The 13,652-nt window shown below is 46.4% G+C and overlaps 1 protein-coding gene across 2 annotated transcripts in view; it reads right to left on the bottom strand.

The window, feature by feature from the left end:
• LOC138663456 (oocyte zinc finger protein XlCOF7.1-like) overlaps positions 1–4,666 on the bottom strand; it is a 61,862-nt gene extending 57,196 nt beyond the window's left edge. For both annotated transcript variants that reach the window (XM_069749666.1, XM_069749667.1), the window contains exon 1: positions 4,607–4,666. The gene's annotated coding sequence lies outside the window, so the exon portion shown is untranslated. The remainder of the gene's footprint in view (positions 1–4,606) is intronic.
• Between the last annotated feature and the right edge of the window lie 8,986 nt (positions 4,667–13,652).

Below are 13,652 nucleotides of genomic sequence, written 5' to 3'. Positions count from 1 at the left end.
AACGAATGTTACCGACTTTTTCAGATGTTAAGAAAAATGCTCGTGTTACCGATCATGAATCCGAATGTACCATATTCATGCAGAATTTGCTTGGTGATCGTTTTCCAAACATATTTGCTCATCTCTAATTATGGCCACCACAACCTGCTCCATAAACACCCGATTCAGTATGGAGGCATTTACAGTCCACCAGAACCCCAGTATAATGGCCCCTACCAGCCACACATTCAGTATGAGAGTCCCAACAGCTCTTCTCTTAATATGATGCCCCCACAATTCCTGATATTTGAAAAAAAAACACACACTACTCACCCAACCCGGTTCCTGAGGAGCGCTGCTCTGGTCTGTGCGGTGTGAGTACTGAGGCTCCGTACTACAGGTGTGATGTAGTGACGTCATTGTGCCTGCAGTGCACGGAGTCTCAGACTCAGAAGTGAAGGCTGAATGGAGGATCAGGAGCTTTCCACTCCCTGATTCACTAATCTATTCAGCGGTATCACCATCATGGGAATGTGGATATCGCTGACATTGTGATGATGGGAAGGAGAGGGTGACCAATACCACACCCCACCGAGCCCCGTCAATTCATAGGCATCATGGCAACCGAGTGGGCTACCTTTATGGATGATACACTCCTGCCTATCCAACTATCGTATGGGAAATATCTCATAGTATTTGCGCCAAGAATGAGGCTAAGTGAGTATTTATTAATTAACTATCGGTGGTTGGAGGTAGTCAGTGAGGTGGATGGTACCATATTGTGCATGTAGGGGGCAGTACTGTGGGAACATTAGAAAGTGGGGGGATGGCAGTACTGTGGAAACATTATCCTGTGTCTGTGGGAAGCCACTAATGTGGGAACAAAATACTGTGTGTGGTGGGATGGAGGTACTGTGAGAACATTATACTGTGTGTGGGGGTATAGGGGTACTATGAGAACATTATACTGCGTGTGGGGGTATGGCGGTACTATGAGAACATTATACTGTGTGTGGGGGTACGGCGGTACTGTAGGAACATTATAAAGTGTGTGGGGGTATGGCTGTAGTATGAGAATATTATACTGTGTGTGGGGGTATGGCAGTACTGTAAGAACATTATACTGTGTGTGTGGGGGTATGGCGGTACTATGAGAGCATTATACTGTGTGTGGGGGTATGGCGGTACTGTAGGAGCATTATACTGTGTGTGGGGGTATGGCGGTACTATGAGAACATTATACTGTGTGTGGGGGTATGGCGGTACTATGAGAACATTATACTGTGGTCGGGCAGGTGGCAGGTGGTCGGGCATCTAGGAAATAGCGACCACAATATTGTACAGTTTCACCTGTCTTTCACTAGGGGGACTTGTCAGGGAGTCACAAAAACACTGAACTTTAGGAAGGCAAAGTTTGACCAGCTTAGAGATGCCCTTAATCTGGTAGACTGGGACAATATCCTCAGAACTAATAATACAGATAATAAATGGGAAATGTTTAAGAACATCCTAAATAGGCAGTGTAAGCGGTTTATACCTTGTGGGAATAAAAGGACTAGAAATAGGAAAAACCCAATGTGGCTAAACAAAGAAGTAAGACAGGCAATTAACAGTAAAAAGAAAGCATTTGCACTACTAAAGCAGGATGGCACCATTGAAGCTCTAAAAAACTATAGGGAGAAAAATACTTTATCTAAAAAACTAATTAAAGCTGCCAAAAAGGAAACAGAGAAGCACATTGCTAAGGAGAGTAAAACTAATCCCAAACTGTTCTTCAACTATATCAATAGTAAAAGAATAAAAACTGAAAATGTAGGCCCCTTAAAAAATAGTGAGGAAAGAATGGTTGTAGATGACGAGGAAAAAGCTAACATATTAAACACCTTCTTCTCCACGGTATTCACGGTGGAAAATGAAATGCTAGGTGAAATCCCAAGAAACAATGAAAACCCTATATTAAGGGTCACCAATCTAACCCAAGAAGAGGTGCGAAACCGGCTAAATAAGATTAAAATAGATAAATCTCCGGGTCCGGATGGCATACACCCACGAGTACTAAGAGAACTAAGTAATGTAATAGATAAACCATTATTTCTTATTTTTAGGGACTCTATAGCGACAGGGTCTGTTCCGCAGGATTGGCGCATAGCAAATGTGGTGCCAATATTCAAAAAGGGCTCTAAAAGTGAACCTGGAAATTATAGGCCAGTAAGTCTAACCTCTATTGTTGGTAAAATATTTGAAGGGTTTCTGAGGGATGCTATTCTGGATTATCTCAATGAGAATAACTGTTTAACTCCATATCAGCATGGGTTTATGAGAAATCGCTCCTGTCAAACCAATCTAATCAGTTTTTATGAAGAGGTAAGCTATAGGCTGGACCACGGTGAGTCATTGGACGTGGTATATCTCGATTTTTCCAAAGCGTTTGATACCGTGCCGCACAAGAGGTTGGTACACAAAATGAGAATGCTTGGTCTGGGGGAAATTGTGTGTAAATGGGTTAGTAACTGGCTTAGTGATAGAAAGCAGAGGGTGGTTATAAATGGTATAGTCTCTAACTGGGTCGCTGTGACCAGTGGGGTACCGCAGGGGTCAGTATTGGGACCTGTTCTCTTCAACATATTCATTAATGATCTGGTAGAAGGTTTACACAGTAAAATATCGATATTTGCAGATGATACAAAACTATGTAAAGCAGTTAATACAAGAGAAGATAGTATTCTGCTACAGATGGATCTGGATAAGTTGGAAACTTGGGCTGAAAGGTGGCAGATGAGGTTTAACAATGATAAATGTAAGGTTATACACATGGGAAGAAGGAATCAATGTCACCATTACACACTGAATGGGAAACCACTGGGTAAATCTGACAGGGAGAAGGACTTGGGGATCCTAGTTAATGATAAACTTACCTGGAGCAGCCAGTGCCAGGCAGCAGCTGCCAAGGCAAACAGCATCATGGGGTGCATTAAAAGAGGTCTGGATACACATGATGAGAGCATTATACTGCCTCTGTACAAATCCCTAGTTAGACCGCACATGGAGTACTGTGTCCAGTTTTGGGCACCGGTGCTCAGGAAGGATATAATGGAACTAGAGAGAGTACAAAGGAGGGCAACAAAATTAATAAAGGGGATGGGAGAACTACAATACCCAGATAGATTAGCGAAATTAGGATTATTTAGTCTAGAAAAAAGACGACTGAGGGGCGATCTAATAACCATGTATAAGTGTATAAGGGGACAATACAAATATCTCGCTGAGGATCTGTTTATACCAAGGAAGGTGACGGGCACAAGGGGGCATTCTTTGCGTCTGGAGGAGAGAAGGTTTTTCCACCAACATAGAAGAGGATTCTTTACTGTTAGGGCAGTGAGAATCTGGAATTGCTTGCCTGAGGAGGTGGTGATGGCGAACTCAGTCGAGGGGTTCAAGAGAGGCCTGGATGTCTTCCTGGAGCAGAACAATATTGTATCATACAATTAGGTTCTGTAGAAGGACGTAGATCTGGGGATTTATTATGATGGAATATAGGCTGAACTGGATGGACAAATGTCTTTTTTCGGCCTTACTAACTATGTTACTATGTTACTGTTTGTGGGGGTATGGCGGTACTATAAGAACATTATACTGTGTGTGGGGGTATGGCGGTACTGTAGGAACATTATACTGTGTGTGGGGGTATGGCGGTACTATGAGAACATTATACTATGTGGGGGGTATGGCGGTACTATGAGAACATTATACTGTGTATGGGGGTATGGCGGTACTGTAGGAACATTATACTGTGTGTGGGGGTATGGCGGTACTATGAGAACATTATACTATGTGGGGGGTATGGCGGTACTATGAGAACATTATACTGTGTATGGGGGTATGGCGGTACTATGAGAACATTATACTGTGTGTGGGGGTATGGCAGTACTATGAGAACATTATACTGTGCGTGGGGGTATGGCGGTACTGTAGGAACATTATACTGTGTGGGGGTATGGCGGTAGTGCGAAAATACCTTTTTTACGAGAGATGCCAGTACTGTGGAAACATTATAGTGTGTGAGCGGCGTCATATATATTACATAAGGGGTGTAAAAAGGAGGGTCATAGAAAAGACTCCTCAGGGCTGTGCTGCATTTGTATAAAAAGACTGCTATCTGCCGTCCAGACGGGACCATGTGACATCAATGGGAAGAGGGAGGGTTTCCGGAGGGAAGAGTCTAGATGGTACACCTGGTCAGGAGACCTTGATGATGCAGTTACTGATATTATAAAGGCCAGAGCCCCAAAGGCAGAACAGATTTGGCGCCAAGCAAAGGAAAGGGGTGCGGGGAAGAATCTGAGGTACCAGCTCATGGTAAAGTGCCCGAGGCAGCTGGTTGTGGGGCAGAACCCTGCTTACAGGGGCATAATAGGGGCATCACACTGTGCGGGGGCCAAGAAAGGGGCACTGTACTAGGAGAACAATCCGTTCCCTCACTTCCTGTCCTCCATAGTTGGCTCGTATGTATCTATTACAGGAAACAGAACAACGTTATGATTCTTATAAAGTGACAACAACCCCAAAAGAGTCTCAGTGCAGAAGGGGTTAATGTCCCCTCGCTCAGTAATGGGGAATCTCCACATACCTCCACCTGCAGAGCCGCACTCCACATATATGGCTACTCTGTGCGCACAGGACCTGTGATGAGGTCACAGGAGGGAGGAGTCAGGGGTCACGTGATCCGCAGTGAAGACGCTACATGGAGACTTCTCCTCAGTCAGTGACATTTCCGCCATTATTCGCCCTCACTACTGGCACAATTATCTCGCGCCGCCTTTTCTACACAATGTTCTGTGTGGACTGTAACGTGTGATTTCTCTGGAGACAAATAGACCCCACACATGAGGGAATTATTACCGGTTACCGGACGTCTAGTATATGGCGGCATATGATTGTGCTATCGCCTCCACACCAGGAGCTAAAATGCTGAAATCTCGCTTATTTACCCCCTTCCAGTGTCCGGCTAAGGCCGGGGACACACACAACGTATAAAAATAGGGACCGTAAATTACGGCCGTAATACGCAGAAAAGTCCCCAAAATAGTAGTCCGTAGCTCCTTCGTAGGCAGGGTGTGTCTGCGTATTTTGCGCATGGCATCCTCCGTATGTAAAACCAACATACGGATTTACAATGGATCCATGGGCTCAAAAAATCATAAAAACATATATACTGTCTATATATATATATATATGTATATATATATATATATATCAGTAGACACATATATGTATATATATTAATATTTCATCCAGCGCGAGATAGCTTTAAAGCCGTTAATTCAATTACCGGCTTTTGCTATCTCCTTCCTAAAACCCGACATGATATGAGACATGATTACATACAGTAAACTATCTCATATCCCCATTTTTTTAGCATATTCCACACTACTAATGTTAGTAGTGTGTATGTGCAAAATTTGGGCTCTGTAGCTATTAAATTAAAGGGTTAAATGGTGGAAAAAATTGGCGTGGGCTCCCGCGCAATTTTCTCCGCCAGAGTAGTAAAGCCAGTGACTGAGGGCAGATAGTAATAGCCTGGAGAGGGTCCATGGTTATTGGCCCCCCCCCTGGCTAAAAACATCTGCCTCCAGCCACCCCAGAAAAGGCACATCTGGAAGATACGCCTATTCTGGCACTTGGCCACTCTCTTCCCACTCCCGTGTAGCGGTGGGATATGGGGTAATGAAGGGTTAATGTCACCTTGCTCTTGTAAGGTGACATTAAGCCAGATTAATAATGGAGAGGCGTCAATTATGACACCTATCCATTATTAATCCATTATTAATCCAATTGTTAAAAATTACACACTCATTATTAAAAAGTATTTTAATGAAATAAATACACAGGTTGTTTTAATATTTTATTACACTGCCAATCCACCTGAAGACCCTTGCCCTGTAACAAAGAAAACATAATAAACCAACAATGTACATACCTTCCAAAGATCTGTAACGTCCCATGATGTAAATCCATCTGAAGGGGTTAAAATATTTTACAGGCAGGAGCTCTGCTATAATGCAGCTGTGCTCTTGCCTGTAAAACCCCAGCGAATGAAGGTAATGTAGGTCAATGACCTATATTTACCTTCATTCGCGGTGATGCGCCCTCTGCTGGTTGTCCTCATATGAACTCGAGCCTGGGAGCTTTCCAGGAAAGTTCCCACGTTCGAGGGACAACCAGCAGAGGGCGCATCACCGCGAATGAAGGTAAATATAGGTCATTGACCTACATTACCTTCATTCCCCGGTGTTTTACAGCCATGAGCACCGCTGCATTAGCAGAGCTCCTGCCTGTAAAATATTTTAACCCCTTCAGATGGATTTACATCGTGGGACGTTACAGATCATCGGAAGGTATGTATATTGTTGGTTTATTATGTTTTCTTTGTTACAGGGCGAGGGTCTTCAGGTGGATTGGCAGTGTAATAAAATATTACAACAACCTGTGTATTTATTTCATTAAAAAACTTTTTAATAATGTGTGTGTGTAATTTTTAACCCTTTCATACAATTGGATTAATAATGGATAGGTGTCATAATTGACGCCTCTCCATTATTAATCTGGCTTAATGTCACCTTACAATAGCAAGGTGACATTAACCCTTCATTACCCCATATCCCACCGCTACACGGGAATGGGAAGAGAGTGGCCAAGTGCCAGAATAGGCGCATCTTCCAGATGTGCCTTTTCTGGGGTGGCTGGGGGCAAATGTTTTTAGCCAGGGGGGGCCAATAACCATGCACCCTCTCCAGGCTATTAATATCTGCCCTCAGTCACTGGCTTTACTACTCTGGCGGAGAAAATTGCACGGGAGCCCACACGAATTTTTTCCACCATTTAACCCTTTAATTTAATAGCTAGAGCGCCCAAATTTTGCACATACACACTACTAACATTAGTAGTGTGGAATATGCTAAAAAAATGGGGATATGAGATGGTTTACTGTATGTAATCATGTCTCATATCATGTCGGGTTTAGGAAAAAGATAGCAAAAGTCGGCAATTGAATTACCGGCTTTAAAACTATCTCGCGCTGGATGAAATATTAATATATATACATATATGTGTCTACTGACATATACTGTATATATATACCTATTCTATGTGCACACATTTATTCTACCTATTCTACTGTAACCTGTCAGTGTGATTTTACTGTACACTGCACTGAATTGCCGGCTTTTCTCTCTAACACCGCTGCATATTTCTCGCAAGTCACACTGCTGGTCCGTGTGTAATCCGTATTTTTCTCGCACCCATAGACTTGCATTGGCGATTCTCGGCCGAGATACGCTGGCAATCGCAGCATGCTGCGATTCCACTCGGATCCTGAATACGGCCGAGAAAATATCGGATGATGGGAGCTGCCCCATAGATTAACAGTGGGACGAGTGCTATGCGATTTTTTTATCGCATTGCACTCGTCCGTATTACGGTCTAGTGTGACCCCGGCCTAAGGGTCATATACGGCCATGCCCCTCTCCAGTCGCTGTGGGGGTTTTGTTAATAGGATGGAGGGTGTAATAAAATCACAGCTCACCTTCCCTATCCTTTACCCCTTACACCTGACCTGTTTAGCCAATTACCGAAGATAAATGGTTTTACAGACTTAGGCCGGCGTCACACTAGCGAGTTTTACGGACGTAAGAGAGGTCTAGAAAATACGGATTGCATACGGTAGAATGCTTCTCTATGGCCCAGCTCCTATCAGCCGTATTTTACTGATCCGTATTATACGGTCTTCTACGGTCGTAGAAAATCGCAGCATGCTGCGTTTGTCACCGTATTGCGCAAAGAATCCGCCAATGAAAGTCTATGGGGGCCAGAAAAATACGGATTACACACGGACCAGCAGTGTGACTTGCGAGAAATACGCAGCGGTGTTAGAGAGAAAAGCCGGCAATTCAGCGCAGTGTACAGTAAAATCACACTGACAGCTTACAATAGAATAGGTATATATATATGACGAGCATTTATATTGGTATATGGTCTCCATCCTGGTATGTGCTGCTCCATCCTGCGTCCCCATCCTGTCATGTGCTGCTATATCCTGCGTCCCCATCCTGTCATGTGCTGCTCCCATCCTGCGTCCCCATCCTGTCATGTGCTGCTCCCATCCTTCACCCCCATTCTGACATGTGCTGCCCCCATCCTGCGCCCCCATTCTGACATGTGCTGCTCCCATCCTGCGCCTCCATTCTGACATGTGCTGCACCCATCCTGCGTCCCCATCCTGTCATGTGCTGCTCCCATCCTGCGTCCCCATCCTGTCATGTGCTGCTCCCATCCTGCGCCCCCATTCTGACATGTGCTGCTCCCATCCTGCGCCCCCATTCTGACACGTGCTCCACCCATCCTGTGCCTCCATTCTGACATGTGCTGCACCCATCCTGCGCCTCCATTCTGACATGTGCTGCACCCATCCTGCGCCTCCATTCTGTCATTTGCTGCTCTCATCCTGCGCCCCCATCCTGTCATGTGCTGCTCCCATCCTGCGCCCCGTTCTGTCATGTGCTGCTGCCATCCTGCGCCCCCGTTCTGTCATGTGCTGCTCCCATCCTGCGCCCCCGTTCTGTCATGTGCTGCTCCCATCCTGCGCCCCCATTCTGTCATGTGCTGCCCTATTCTGTCATGTGCTGCTCCCATCCTGCGCCCCCGTTCTGTCATATGCTGCTCCCATCCTGCGCCACTGTTCTTTAATTTGCTGCTCCCATCCATATGCCCCATATGCTGCTCCATAAAGGTTTATGGCCCCCATAAGATGCTCCATAGTATATGCCCCCGTACACTGCTCCATAAAGGTTTATGGCCCCCATAAGATGCTCCATAGTATATTCCCCCGTACACTGCTCCATAAAGGTTTATGGCCCCCATAAGATGCTCCATAGTGTATGCCCCGTACGCTGTTCCATAAAGGTTTATGGCCCACATAAGATGCTCCATGGTATATGCCCCCGTACACTGCTCCATTATGGTTTATGGCCCCCACAAGATGCTCCATAGTATATGCCCCGTACACTGCTCCATTATGGTTTATGGCCCCCATAAGATGCTCCATAGTATATGCCCCGTACGCTGTTCCATAAAGGTTTATGGCCCCCATAAGATGCTCCATAGTATATGCCCCGTACACTGCTCCATTATGGTTTATGGCCCCCATAAGATGCTCCATGGTATATGCCCCCATACACTGCTCCATTATGGTTTATGGCCCCCATAAGATGCTCCATAGTATATGCCCCGTACACTGCTCCATTATGGTGTATGGCCCCCATAAGATGCTCCATAGTATATGCCCCGTACGCTGTTCCATAAAGGTTTATGGCCCCCATAAGATGCTCCATGGTATATGCCCCCGTACACGGCTCCATTATGGTTTATGGCCCCCATAAGATGCTCCATTATGGTTTATGGCCCCCATGAGATGCTCCATTGTATATGCCCCGTATGCTGCTGCGATCTTGTAGATTGTGAGCCTTCGCGGGCAGGGTCCTCATTCCTCCTGTACCAGTTATGACTTGTATTGTTTAAGATTATTGTACTTGTTTTTATTATGTATACCCCTCCCACATGTAAAGCGCCATGGAATAAATGGCGCTATAACAATAAATAATAATAATAATATATAAAAAAAAAAAATACCATACTCACCTATCGTCGCTGGGCGCCGAGTGCTGGAGGGCCTGAGCAGGCGGGGACACCGTCGCGCTGTGGGGGTCAGGTGCTGGAGTCGCCACTAGTTTAGGCCCCCGACACTTGCTATATTCACCTGGCCGTGATCCAGCGCTGCTTGCCGCTTCTTCCGGGTCCTCTGGCTCTGACTGTTCAGTCAGGGGGCGGCGCGCATTAAGCGCGTCATCGCGCCCTCTGAACTGTGAACGTCACAGGCAGAGGACCCGGAAGAGAGCCGCACGCAGCGCTGGAACGGGGGACAGGTGAATATACCGGTACTTACCCTCCTGGCGGTCCCTGCCTCTCCATTGGAGATCGCGGTGTGCGTTCAGTGTTTACGCATACCGCGATCTCCTGGGAGCGTCACTCTGTGGGGTCCAGACTGCGCCGGTGCTTGCGCAGTCTATAAAGGCTTCGGACAGAGTGACGCTCCCAGCGTTTTATTATAGATGTCATTGAGACACATACATGTATATATATTAATATTTCATCCAGCGCTAGATAGCTTTAAAGCCGGTAATTCAATTGCCGGCTTTTACTATCTCCTTCCTAAACCCGCCATGATATGAGACATAATAATAATAATAATCTTTATTTATATAGCGCCAATATATTCCGCAGCGCTTTACAGTTTAACAGTTTCAAACACAAAAGTCATAAGTAACAACGTTAACAATACAATAATTAGAGCAAAATAAGACGACCCTGCTCGTGAGAGCTTACAATCTACAATGAGGTGGGGGAGATACAAAGTACAGGTGTGTATTTACAATGATGTATTTACAATCATGGTCCAGCCATCTTCAGGGGTTGGGGAATAGATGGGGATAGTGAATGGGCTACACACACACACAAACATAACATAACTTTGATTAGTGAACGTGATAGGCCACTCTGAACAAATGTGTTTTGAGCGAGCGCCTAAAACTATGCAAATTATGGATGGTCCTAATATCTTGGGGTAGAGCATTCCAGAGGATTGGCGCAGCACGGGAGAAGTCTTGGAGTTGGGAGTGGGAGGTACGGATTAGTGCAGAGGTTAGCCGAAAGTCATTTGCAGAGCGCAGTGGTCTGTTAGGCTGATAGACAGAAATGAGGGAGGAGATTTAAGGGGGTGCCACACTGTGGAGAGCTTTGTGGGTGAGAACAAGTACTTTGAATTGTATCCTGTAATGAATGGGCAGCCAGTGTAACGACTGGCGAAGAGCGGACGCGTCCGAGTAACGATTAGCCAGATGGACGACCCTGGCTGCTGCATTAAGGATGGACTGGAGAGGGGAAAGTCGAGTGAGGGGGAGGCCAATTAATAGAGCGTTACAGTAGTCCAGGCGGGAGTGGATCAGGGCGACCGTGAGGGTTTTAGCTGTCTCCATGGTGAGAAAAGGGCGGATTCTAGAGATGTTCTTTAGGTGTAAGCGGCACGAGCGGGCAAGAGATTGTATATGGGAGGTGAAGGAGAGATCGGAGTCAAACATAACACCCAGACAGCGCGCCTGCTGCCGGGGTGTTATTATGGTGCCACCCACGGAGAGGGAAATGTCAGATTTAGGGAGGTTAGTAGATGGTGGGAGCAGAAGAAGTTCAGTTTTGGAGAGGTTGAGTTTCAGATAGAGAGCGGACATGATGTTGGAGACTGCGGACAGACAGTCAGTGGCGTTCTGTAGTACAGCGGGGGTAAGGTCAGGGGATGACTTATATAGTTGTGTGTCGTCGGCATAAAGATGGTACTGAAAGCCAAATCTGCTGATGGTCTGTCCAATTGGGGCCGTGTAGAGAGCGAACAGAAGGGGGCCAAGGACTGAGCCCTGAGGTACCCCAACAGTGAGAGGAAGAGGAGATGAAGTGGAGCCAGAGAACAGAACACTGAAGGAGCGGTCAGAAAGATAGGAGGAGAACCAGTAGAGAGCAGTGTCCTTAATGCCTAGTGACTGGAGCCTAGAGAGCAGGAGAGGGTGGTCAACAGTGTCAAAAGCTGCAGAAAGGTCGAGAAGAATGAGCAGAGAGTGGTCACCATTACGTTTTGCTGTCAGAAGGTCATTGGTCACTTTGATGAGTGCAGTTTCTGTCGAATGTAGGGGGCGGAAACCGGACTGTGAAGGGTCTAGGAGGGAGTGAGTGGAGAGGTAACGGGTAAGGCGGGAGTATATCAGGCGCTCCAAGAGTTTAGAGATGAAGGGGAGATTGGAGACCGGTCTGTAGTTGTTTGTGCAGGATGGGTCGAGGGTGGGTTTCTTTAGTAATGGAGTAATGATTGAGTGTTTGAATGAGGAGGGGAAAATGCCAGAGGAGAGGGAGAGATTAAAGATTGTAGTTAGGTGACTTGTGACAACTGGAGAGAGAGACTGGAGGAGATGTGAGGGAATGGGGTCGGTAGTGCATGTAGTCGGACGAGAAGAGGAGAGGAGCCTGGAGACTTCTTCTTCTGTGATGGGATCGAATGTGGAGAGTGAGCCAGGGGCAATGAGGGGAGGGATGGGAGTCACTGAACTTAGTTGTTGGGAGCGGATTTCCTGACGGATATTGTCTATTTTCTCTATAAAGTGGGAGGCCAGGTCACCAGCACAAATATCTGTGATAGGGGCTTGTGCTTTTGGCCTGAGGAGGGAGTGAAAGGTGTCAAAAAGTTTCTTGGGGTTGTTGGATAGTGAGGAGATCAGAGTAGTAAAGTAGGTCTGTTTAGCGAAGTGAAGGGCAAAGTTATAGGTCCTTAACATAAATTTGAAGTGTATGAAGTCTTCTGGTGTGCGTGTTTTCCTCCATAAGCGTTCAGCACACCTAGAGGATCGCTGGAGAAATCGGGTTTGCGATGTGAGCCAGGGCTGTTTTATTCTGTGTTTGGAGGTCCTGAGGGTGAGGGGAGCTACTTGGTCAAGGGTGCTTCTAAGAGTGTCATTGAAGTGATGTACCGCCAGATCAGGACAGGAAAAGGAAGATATTGTGGACAATGATGAGCGTAGGGAGTCTGAAAGTGTAAGAGGGTTAATGGCTTGTAGATTTCTGACTGAATGGTGTGTAGGAGGGTGCTGGGGTGAGCGAGGATATGTGAGTGTGAAGGAGAGAATGTTGTGGTCAGAGAGGGGAAGCGGTGAGTTATCTAGGTAGGAGATTGAGCAGAGCCGGGCAAAAACCAGGTCCAGGGTGTTACCGTCCTTGTGTGTCTCAGAGGTTGAGAGCTGTGAGAGGCCGAGAGAAGTGGTTAGTGACAGAAGCTGGGATGCAGATGTGGAAGTGGGGCTGTTAATGGGGATGTTGAAGTCTCCCAGGATAAGGGTTGGTAGTTCTGAGGACATGAAGTGCGGCAGCCAGGCAGAGAAATGGTCCAGGAAGCGGGTGGGTGAGCATGGGGGCCGGTATATGACCGCTACTCTGAGGGAGAGGGGGCGAAAGAGCCTGATGGTGTGGACCTCAAAGGAAGGGAATGAGAGTGATGGAACTGAGGGGATGACCTGGAAAGTGCATTGTGGGGACAGGAGTATGCCAACTCCACCACCAGGTCTGTTTGTGGGTCTCGGGGAATGTGAGAATTGTAAGCCACCATGGGTAATGGCAGCAGGAGAGACAGTGTCAGAATCCTGAATCCAGGTTTCCGTGAGGGCCAGCAGATTCAGAGAGTTTTTCAGAAAGTAATTGTGTAGGAAAGGAAGCTTGTTACATACAGACCGTGGATTCCAAAGGGCACAATTAAAAGAAGGAGGGGATGAAGTAGTGCAATTAATATTAGTAAGATTATTAAGGTTTCGATGTGAGGTAGGGTATGGGTTGAGGTTGGTGGATGGTGGACCGGGGTTTGGGGAGATGTCTCCTGATATCAGCAGGAGTAGGAAGATAAAAAGCAAGTAGCTTTTGGGATTGTATGAGGTTTTTTTATGCAGTCTGTTTGGGTAAGATGGACTGAGGTTTTTCAGGAAGGTGAGAAGTGCATGGGAGCTGTACATGGGAGAGGGAAGGAGAGAGGAGCT

This window comes from Ranitomeya imitator, chromosome 2 (assembly GCF_032444005.1).
Source record: "Ranitomeya imitator isolate aRanImi1 chromosome 2, aRanImi1.pri, whole genome shotgun sequence".
Classification (NCBI taxonomy): Eukaryota; Metazoa; Chordata; class Amphibia; order Anura; family Dendrobatidae; genus Ranitomeya; species Ranitomeya imitator.
The sequence above is the reverse complement of the archived record's forward strand: the minus strand, read 5'-3'. Positions and strand labels throughout refer to the sequence as shown.